The 7,259-nt window shown below is 43.9% G+C and overlaps 1 protein-coding gene across 1 annotated transcript in view; it reads left to right on the top strand.

Annotated features, from left to right (window-relative positions):
- Window positions 1–3,626: 3,626 nt before the first annotated feature.
- TEC (tec protein tyrosine kinase) overlaps window positions 3,627–7,259 on the top strand; it is a 142,711-nt gene continuing 139,078 nt past the window's right edge. Inside the window, exon 1 of the mRNA XM_080797812.1 lies at window positions 3,627–3,778. The gene's annotated coding sequence lies outside the window, so the exon portion shown is untranslated. The remainder of the gene's footprint in view (window positions 3,779–7,259) is intronic.

The raw sequence follows: 7,259 nt of genomic DNA, 5'->3' as shown, positions 1-7,259 counted from the left end.
GCTCTCTAAAATAAATAGGTAAATCTTAAAAAAAAACAACAAAACCCATGATCCATGATTCAAACATTAATTTCTCTGCCAGATTTGTGTGAGTAAATGTGCAAACTCTAGAGTCACACTGCTTTATATTTATTTACATCCTAGCTTTGCCTCTCACTAACAGTGTGACTTTGGGTAAATTACTCAGATCTCCTGGGTTTTAGTTTTCTCATTAGTAAAACAAAAATAACAACCGTACCTTCACCACAGAGTGGTTGTGAAAATTAGATGAATTAAACTGAAAACAAAGGTTGGCACAGAGCAGCCCCCTCAATATCTATTAATCATTATTCTTTTTTTCAACCCAACAATTTTCTTCCCACATGATTTTTATTCAGGTGCAGTCACAGGATACATAAAGCATTGTGTTCTACTTTTTTCATTTAACGCTCATGTTTTTCTCCACATGCCTATTTTATTAATTTATATATTATTTTTAGTGACAGCTTGACATTACATACTATTATAAGTTTTGTTTGAATATTTCCTTGTTATTGTATTATTATTAGTGAAGATCTCATAAGCATACTTTGTATCTGATGCTTTATTTAGCAATTGTTCCTGGAGTATAATTCTTGATTTTGTGTCCAACATTTAAAACTCCTTCCTACAGGGGGCACCTGGCTGGTTCAGTGGGTAGAGTGTACAACTTTTGATCTCCGGGTTGTGAGTTCAAGCCCCATTTTGGGTGTGGTGCATACTTTAAAAAAGCAAATAAACAAAAAGCCTGTTTGTTTCCTCCTGTGTAGTTTCAAAGAAGCAACTGCTTTCAGTATATGTTGGAAAGAGAAGCAGATCTATCATACCAGCACAGTGAAGTCATTTTCTCTTAGGAACAGACTGTTGATAAAAGACTGATAAGGTCTATACTGTTTTCATCACTGTCGTCATCATTCATTCATTCAACAAACATGTATTATTCAGGCAGGATGGGTTAGGTCTTTTTTGAGTAGGAAGAAAGTTATAAAAGAAAGCCAGAGATTAAAAAAAAAGTGATGAGTTCTAAATACAAACATAATTTTATTTATAAACCTCCCACGTTGATTCCATGTGTCTTTTAATGCACAATGTGGAATGTAGGTGCAAGTTAAAAAGCGGCATTTTCTTCTCTCAAGGAACTAAAATTATGTCAACCTGATACTGCTCATCTAAACATACAAATTTTACAGAAGCCATGGGGATATCTGTAAGAAGGGAGTCCCTGTCTCCGAGATGTGTACATAAATGCCTTTTCCCCGTACCTCAATATTATTTTGAAATAAATAAGATAGTAATGATATTGTTGGAATCTTCTCCTTGAAGGCAGGAGAAATCTTTGTAAGTCCAGCATGACCATATTCCTTCTTTTGATGAGGGCCTACTGTAAAAACCGAGTTGACCTAAACTGTATTCTGTGTGCTGTTAAAGCTACTGAACTTTTCACATATGAAATAATAAAGATTAAATGGTTTTTTTAGCCCACCACATCCTGAGTTCAGTTTTACACCTTTTCATCCGTGTAGCTGAAGTTCTTTAAAAAAGTCTCTCTTGCTGTCTTTATCTCTGCTTCTCTTCTTATCAACACTCTCCTAAAAACAATTGCCAGTACTCTGTACTACTTGCTTTGGGGATAATACACCTGCAGCAACCACCTACTTACATTGATAACGTAATGAATGTATTCTTTAGGAAACAGTATAACATTATGGAAACTACCTTAACTATCATTGATAAGGAATTCTGTTATCTAGGTATTTTGTTTACAGATCCATTCTCTCTGGTTTTCTTGAGAACTAAGAGGGATAATATAGACATTTTCTTCTCTTTTAAACTTTATGAAGGGGTAATACGAGGGTCTGGGTTTGCGGCCCTTTCAGTCAGACTTTGTCAACTTTGAGAACCTCGTTTCATTTCCATTAAGCCAAAAATAGGAGTCACCAGCGTACTCAGGGAGCACAGGCAAAGTGAGTTGGAAATCAGTTCTTTTAATCACCACAGTATCAGTTAACCCTTTAAGACAGTGGTTCTCCTACCTTGTTGGGATCAGTCGATTTGATGGAAGTGTTAAGTCCTCTCACTTATACATATATGTATATGAGCATTTTTCTTGGGAGAAAACCAACTTTATTACCATTGTAACTCTCTCTCTACACATGCACATTTTTTTTTTCCATATAATTTCACCTCTGCTCCCTCTGAGAACACTGCCCTGGGGAAAATTGTCAATCAGTCAACAGTAGTTTCTGAACGGGATGAGGGGAAGGAGAGATGGGGGCTGGGAAGAGACAGTAGATCACAAAACAGAACTTCACTAGATCCACTCTGAGTACAGGTTATTATCCTCAAGGCTCCCACCGGAGTGAGAGATTTGGCATCAGAAGGCCTTGGTTCAAATCTGTGGCATCTTCCCATCCCTCCCTTTCCCTACCCAATGACTTAGGTGACTCATTAAACTTCCCAACCCTTAGGATCCCTGCCGCCCCCCTTCCCCCCCTTGTAAAATGGAATGTTGTCGGACTTCTCAGGGTTACTGCATGGTCAAAGGAGAGATAATGCATGTTTTAAAGTCCCAAACAAGCATGAGCCATAATAACTATTAATGCATTTGTCATTCCCTTGGCTTCATCTCCAGGTTGTCCCCTCATTTAGTGCTCAAGCTCCACTGTCCCCTTCTCAGAGAAGTCTCCAAGACCACTAGGTGCAAAGCAGCCTCACTCTCCCCACCACACTCAATGTCACCATGCTGCTTTATTATAGTCAAGACACTTGTCATATGTGCAGTGTGGTTTCACTTTGTACTTGCTTACTGCCTTTCTCCCCAGACTAGAATAAAAGCTCTTCGAAGCCAGAGCCCTTGTCTTATTTTCCCCAGAACTGTAATAGTTCACCGCACACGGTGGACCCTCAGATTTTGGTGAGTCAGGATGGCAGTGGTTTAGACACTCCAGGGGAGGAGTGCCTGGATTTAAATCCCAGCTTTTCAGCTGACTACGTCGGGTGACATCAGGTTGGTTATTTAACTTCCCGGTGCCTCCCTTTCACCGCATGTAAAATGGGCGAAATAACGTACACTTTATGGAAATGTTAATATCTGTTAAATACTAAAACAGTGCCTGGCACGTAGTGAGTCTCCTACGAGGGCTGTTTCCTACTCTTCAGTGAGTGAATCAAGTGTTAATACATTAATAGTGAGGACACGTGACCCTTTAAGTGTACCAGACACGCGCCGATGCCTCCGGTTTGACAGAAAAAGACTTATTCTTGTCATAAAACTCTCGTTTCGCTCCATTGCACCGTGTCATCCGCCTGACCCGCCACTGCTTAGCGGAAGGGGAGGTGCGGCCCCTAGTTGCGACAGAGTCCCCAGTCACCCCCAGGTGGCACTGCTCGGGGTTCTCCCGGGCCGGGGCCGTCCCAGACCTCGCGGGGCGGTTGTCCGGGGGTAGGAAGCCTGGGCCTAGGGAGTCCCAGCTCCGCGTTCGGGAGCCCGAGGGACGCTCCTGCGACTTACCTGAGCCCCCAGCGGGGTCGCGGCGGCCGGGACGCGCCGGCAACCCACTCCCGCCTCCGGTCTCAAAACCTCCGCAGGGTTCGTGGGAACCGGTGGCTGCGGGCAGAAGCGAGCGGGGGCGGGCCGAGCGGGGCGGGGCGGGCCGGGGCGGTCGGGGGCGGGGCCTGCGGGCTCCGGGCTCCCAACCCCGCGGTGCCCGCGGCACCTCACACCGTCCGCGGCTCCGCGCAGCCCGCGCGCTCCAGCCAGGTAAGGATGCCGCGGGTCGGCAGGGGCGGCCCCGGGACTGCGGGGCTCCGGGCAGGAGAGGGTCAGGAACCGGCGCGAGGCGCGAGGCGGCTCTCCCAAGCCCAGAGACCGACCCTCCTGGGATGAGGAAGATTTTCTCATCTTCCTGCCACGGCAGGTGAGGGACCCGGTCCACTCCGGTCCAGGGAGAAGGGACAGGTGCGCGCTCCCGCGTAGCTGCGGCTTCCTGGGCCGCCGCCTCTCCGCCCCTCGAGTTCAGGCGCTGGCCTCTCCCGAGGAGCACCCGCCTCCTTTCCCTTTGCGTCCCAGGGCTGAGGCCGCCCCGCGCCAGGTTCACCGTTGGGTTCACTTCCCAGCGGGGCGGCCAGGTTGGTTCCTCCTCTCTGATTGGGTGGCAGCGCAGTCTCGCTTGAAAGTTGGCACAGTCCACTGAGACATTCCACGGTCGTACGTGTCCGAGTGCCTCACCCCACCAACTTCACATTTTTTTTTTTTTTTAATCTGGGAAATTGTTTGAGTCTTGAAAACAGCTGTTCGGTGAAAACATGTATTGGAAAGACTAGGACCTTGATCTGGAGTGTGAGCGTCTCCTTGGATCCTAAATTTGCTCTTGATCTGCTCTCCCACCCCTCCCCTCCACAGAAGAAGAATAGTACGTTTCTGTGTACCAGGTTCGGAAACAGTCTCATCTAATGCCATTCTTTGGAAATTGGAATATTTGATTAGAAGGTCTGGGAACAACAGGATGGGCCGGTGGCTAAGTGGGTTTGAAGGTATCCAAAATAGTTAAGTGTTTTGAGCATATACCCTGTATTTTTCCAGTGAGTGCCCATTTTCCTTTTAGGAAATTCTGAGAATTTACTCTCTTTGAGAGGATTCTCGTCTAAAGAGCTGAGGAGGAAGAAACAACCTCAACACACCAGTGGTTTTCCCAATTAAGTTTAGGATGTAACAGGTCGGTTTGACACTGGTAGCTCAATGAGCAAGAATCACATGTAATATGGAATATCATGATTTATACGGAGAAAAGAGAGCATGTTGTCCTTTTCTTACTTTGTTTTGGACATACTTTTTAGTTCAGTTACATTTTTTCAGTGTTTAGGAAAGACTTATATACTTTCCCTGTACTGTAATTAATCTGATCAATTATTACTACTCTTGCCAATTCATGATGCTTACTGCAATGTGTTTATTTATGTTAATGAGTTTGATTCTTCCCACAAGGGTGTATATGTTTTGATTTCTGGAACTGTGTAGGGTAAGTGTTGTAGACACATGCAAATCAGTGCTGTGCTCTAGTTGGCAAAATCTTTGCTCCCCATAGGTTCTTGAACTAAAATTTTCACATCTTTCCAAACAGAAAAGAATATAGAATGCTAATGTACTTTCAACCTGTTTTACTTATCATGTTTTCTCAGCAGCTACTACTCAGGGGCAGGGGCAATATTTTATTGAACCGTGGTAAAGCTCAGAGAATGGTAACCTTTGCTCTGTAAAGTTCAGCCTTGACAGGTGGTTGGAAGGGTCATGGGCACTGTCTGGCTCCTTTTATGCTTGGGGAGGAATTGTCGGTCTCCCTGCCTTCCTCTGCATATCTAGAGTAGTAGGAGCCTGAGCCTTGGGCCTCCAATTACACCTCTGCTTACAGGTTCCTCCAGGTTGGTCCAGTTCGTCCTTCTTCTCCCCGCCCCAGCTCTTCCAGTTTTGTGGCTTCTACCCCGACTCCACCCCTGCCTGGATTCCCACCCTTAGGGAGAATCAACTTACTGTTCAAGACAGAGAGGATAGGTCCACATCCGCCGAGTGCTGGGTCCCCCATGGATGCTTAGTAAATATCTGTTGGGGACAGTGCCACTTGCTTCAAAGCCCTTATTCTCCCGTGTTATTCAGTCTAGAGAGGTAAAGAGAAGGAAGTTGTACTTAGATCAGTCGTTTTAGGGGCCAGCTGCCTTGGATGGATGAGTGTTATTAGGGGGAACATTTGAGTCCTTTAGAAAGGAGTGAAATTGGCTCACGGTTGTTGGCAACTGTAAAATTATCCAGACCATGTGGTTATGGCATGGGGATAACTTCGCTGAAAAGAAGCCTGTAAGAGAGGGGCTTAGTAGTTGTCTCGACCGGGACTTGCCTTCTTGTTTCTGCCCTAGCTCAACCAGTCCTTGCTTGGGCTGAATTATAACTATGACCTTCCTCACCACGTTTGGCTGTTCAGAGCTCAGATGGCCGTAGCTACTGAGGGCTAGATGTAGAAAATTGCATTTTCTTTTGTTTGGGAAAAACAAGGATGGAATTTTTCTAAGTTGTTATTAGGGAGACAAAGCAAAAGCAAATAAATGTAAAAATGCCTGGACATAGAAAACAACATGTGGTTTTTTGTTTGTTTTTAAATTTTAAACTTTTAATCTAAATTACACCTTTTCACTCTCCAGAAACATCCCTTATAATTCTTTGCGCTGGTTGTTTCGGTATTTGCTGCTTGCTACTATTCGAGTTCTGCAGTTTGAAGCATTATCTATTGACTTCCCACTGTGGAAGATGATGACGTGGCTCCCTTTATTTTTCTCTCCCCCATCTCGACCACAGCTTCCTTATTTTCCCATCCTCGCAGTAGTAGTTAAACAGTAATTTTGGTTGGATCAATATTCCTAGCTAAGCCAAGCACAAGTTCTTGTTTTCTTTGGAGTTAATCATTGTTTGTTCATTTATTTAGTTTTGTATGTTTGCATCATTAATTTGACCCAAAACTCTTGGCCAGATTTCCAAAACTTGCCTCAAATGCATCACGTGTTGTTAGTTTCATTTTCCCGAAGTTCTCCTCCTTGCCCTCATCTGGACCAGTTGCCCTCTACACATGGGGACTAGTTGTCACCCTGAAGACCTTTGTCATCATTCTGAGGATCATTTCTCTCCTGTTGGATCTCTTGTTAAGCACATGTCTTGCACTATCTTGGTGAACTCCCATGTTTTGGTAGAGCACATCTTCATAGAGCTTTTTGGAAAGAGATGCATGGGATATGCTTTTTTTTTTTTTTTTTTTTTTGAGATGGTGAATGCCTGGAAATAGCTTTTTTTCCACTGACAATTGACTGTTTAGAATTTTAGGATGGAAATTTTGAAGGCATTGTTTCATTGCCTTCTAAGCTATGGTATTGCTGTTGAGAAATTCAGAACTGTTCTGATTCCTCAGATTTTGCCTGTAATTCGTGTACAGTTTACAAGCTTGCTGAGTCTTTTATGGAAGTTACAGAATTTTCTCTTCATCTCCATAATCCTGAAATTTCATGATGTTATACCTTGGTATGGATCTGCTTTCATCCAGTGTGCTGGGCTCTTTGAATCCTGAAACATATATCCTTCAGTTTGGGAAATTTTATTCAATTGACTGATTGATAATAATTTCCTCCTCTCCATTTTCTGTGATCTTTCTTACTTTTTTTTTAAAAAAAGATTTATTCATTTGAGAGAGAGAGAGAGAGGGAGA

The sequence above is a fragment of the Martes martes genome (assembly GCF_963455335.1).
Source record: "Martes martes genome assembly, chromosome: 2".
Lineage (NCBI taxonomy): Eukaryota > Metazoa > Chordata > Mammalia > Carnivora > Mustelidae > Martes > Martes martes.
This window is presented reverse-complemented; position numbering and strand designations above follow the sequence as displayed.